Source organism: Branchiostoma floridae, chromosome 11 (genome assembly GCF_000003815.2).
Source record: "Branchiostoma floridae strain S238N-H82 chromosome 11, Bfl_VNyyK, whole genome shotgun sequence".
Taxonomy (NCBI): Eukaryota; Metazoa; Chordata; class Leptocardii; order Amphioxiformes; family Branchiostomatidae; genus Branchiostoma; species Branchiostoma floridae.
In genome coordinates this window covers 356,774-359,755 of record NC_049989.1, presented here as the reverse complement: position 1 = coordinate 359,755, position 2,982 = coordinate 356,774, and the positions used below count along the sequence as shown (strand labels likewise).

Sequence of the window (2,982 nt, the reverse complement as noted above, 5' to 3'; positions counted from 1 at the left end):
GTATAGGGGTCAAAGACCTTCTGTGGCGCTCTGGAGACATTGTTTACACATTTATAAATTCAAAAAACGCAGCAAGTCCTGCGTATTCACCAGTTCTTTCAAGTTAGTCCGCCGGTTTCAAGATCGAAGCGATTCTCGGCTGCCATGTTGGATCGCCCGTGCTAGGAGTCTGCATGGGGAAGTTCTCGATACCTAATCCACGGCTCCATAGACGACAGGACGATAAAACTATGGACGCTGAACATTGGTTCATAGATTATAGCATGGCACTATTCTATCATTGTCAACTTATGAAACTTGTATACTAATTGTTTTTCAGCCTCAATGCAAGCACGCATTCATCGACAGTGCAGAATCGCTTCGACCTTGAAACCGGCGGACTATTCAACTCGAAATAACTGGTGAATATGCAGGACTTGCATGCGTTTTTTTAAATTCATAAATGTGTAAACAATGTCTCCAGAGTGCCACACAAGGTCTTTGACCCATATACACTGCATACTGTGGTCGTTTGTGGTATTTCCGAGTCGTTTGTGGTCGTTTGTGGTATTTAGGCACACCCCAAGAGCTCTGATGAAGACTAGCCATAACAACTATATAGAAATTCTTGCAAATGAATATTTGATGAGACTGGACATAGTAAGCTAGCATTTGATGGTAAGTTTGTATGCCTGGAAGTTTTAATTCTTGAGATAATGACAAATTTGTTTCCTCATCTTCCCCATATAATTACATGTCATAATATTTTTACTGGAGCAAATTGGAACTCCCCCCCTCCCCACACATATACGTACAGCAGCTGGCTTGCCGTATAGTTACCCACTTCAGCCAGATTTACTCAAATCAGTAACAGGACAAGTGAGACATGTACACATTGTACAAAATGGACACAAAACATACCAAAATACCTTTCGATATCAGCGTTGACTATTAGAAACTCCCTGCTAGTAAAGAAATCTTGCGTTTGACCCCAGTCAAGGGTCACCGACATTTCATGACCCAAGTGTGCCGCCAATGAGCAACTTGATTTATGTAATACCCAGATATTGTCGAAACTTTTCTTATCGTATTGCACACTTTTCAGACTCACGTATTGCATACTTTTCAGACTCCGTTGCCATATTTCTTGATTGATAGTGCTGAAGATATTTGCTCATTTTGGTCAGTTTGAAAAATAAGTAGGATCATAACGTTAATGAAATAAAAGCGTTATCAAATTTCTTAAAAATCCAGGGGCCATTTTGTGAGCCCTGATTGGTTCACAGACTAATTTGCTTGACCACATGGTTTCATTTCATTTCATTTGGTTTAATCTAATTTATTTTTCCAGGATATAAAATGCTTTCTTTTTTCAAACACTCAAAATAACTTGACATAATACCACATGATCATAATAAGAAAACAAGTTAACGTTTCTTTCGAGAAAAGAACATTGGCATTGCGCCGGCACACTTGTTATGGGCATTCTAGAAATTCCTGGGCAAGAGTTATCAATTTACTGTAACGGTGTGTATTAGATGGATGTTTAAAAGTAGAGTTACAAAGCCTGGGTATAAATTACGATTGGAAAAGTTTTAGAAGTGAAACTAGTTGGATAGGTAAAAGTGGCCATGAGTTTAGTTGCATACGCTGGAAACAATGCTGATTGTTCTAAACGATTAACGTTACGAATTTACAATGGCTGCCGCTCTCGTCGGGCCTTCCTACATGACAGATCCATCTTACAAGAAAATACTGCGCACCATATTTCTGACGCCACAAAATTCCCGGATAAGTGACGTCTCCAACTTAGATTGACAAACTGATAGAGAATTTGAAGTGCAGTGCAATGTAGACCAACAAACGGGCAGCTACATTGTTCTCTTCGCCAAGAAGAGTATGTTTTTGTCGACTTGGGTCTGTATGTAGGTCAACAGCATATAACTCGAGAAATTGCGGATGGAACTTTGTGATTTTTGGTAGGTGTGTAGCGGTTGTTGAAAGGAATGCCAAGTTCGAAAACGATTTACCTGGCGTTTTCCTACGGTACTGCAGCGAGCTTAGTATGTTTTTGCGGTTTGTTTTGGGCAGCATAAGTCAAAATTCAACTGGGCGATTTTCACGATACTTGGTAGGTGTGTAGCGGTTTTAGAGAGGAAGGTCAAGTGCGAAAATGGTTAACCTGGCTCGTACCTACGGCGCTGTAGCGGGATTTGTATGTAAGTGCGTTTGTCTGTATGCAAAATAACTCGAGAACCCTTGAATGGATCCTGATGATACTTGGTAGGTGGGTGGGGGTCAGGAAAACGAAGGTCAAGTTCGATAATGGGCCCCCTAGTGACTGCCTAAGGTATTGCAGCATAACTTTTAATTTTGATACTTCGTGTTCTGGACATACTGTGGTCATGATTTTTAAGTGGTATATAGCCCTTGGGGCAGAGAGTAAGTGCTGTGAGTTTGGACCCCCTAGCGGCTTTTTGGGAACTGCAGGCACCGATTTCCTTTCAAACTTTGAACGAGAATAACTCGAGAACGTGTCGACGGATCATCAGGATTTTTGGTATGTAGATAGAATGAGTGATGACGTAAACAATTTAATACTAATTATGCAAATCAGCAGGTAATTTGCATAATTAATGAGGAAAGTTCATAAATCCATGCCAACAGCATATAACTCAAGAAGCTGCGTATGGATTTTCATGATATTTGGTATTTGAGTAGCGGTTGCAGAAAGGAAGGTTGCGTTTGAAAATAGTTGACGTAGCATTTTTCGTTAGGACGGTAGCAGGCCGAGTGTGTGCGTCCGTTTGTTTGTGGAATGCATAACTCGAGAGGCCTTGAAAGCATCCTGATAATATTTGGTAGGTGGGTAGGGGTCAGGACAACGAAGGTCGAGTATGATAGTGGCCCCCCTAGCGGCTTCCTAAGGTACTGCAGCAAAACCTCCATTTTTGACATCTCGTGTTCTGAACATGCTGTGGTCGTGATTTTTGAGTGGCAGAT

At 41.1% G+C, this 2,982-nt stretch overlaps 1 protein-coding gene across 3 annotated transcripts in view; it reads right to left on the bottom strand.

Moving 5' to 3' along the window:
* LOC118426686 overlaps window positions 1-1,029 on the bottom strand; it is a 9,245-nt gene extending 8,216 nt beyond the window's left edge. For 2 of the 3 annotated variants that reach the window (XM_035836208.1, XM_035836210.1), the window contains exon 1: window positions 909-1,029. The gene's annotated coding sequence lies outside the window, so the exon portion shown is untranslated. Of the gene's footprint in view, window positions 1-900 lie in introns of all 3 variants that reach the window. The other variant, XM_035836209.1, reaches the window with a different exon arrangement.
* Between the last annotated feature and the right edge of the window lie 1,953 nt (window positions 1,030-2,982).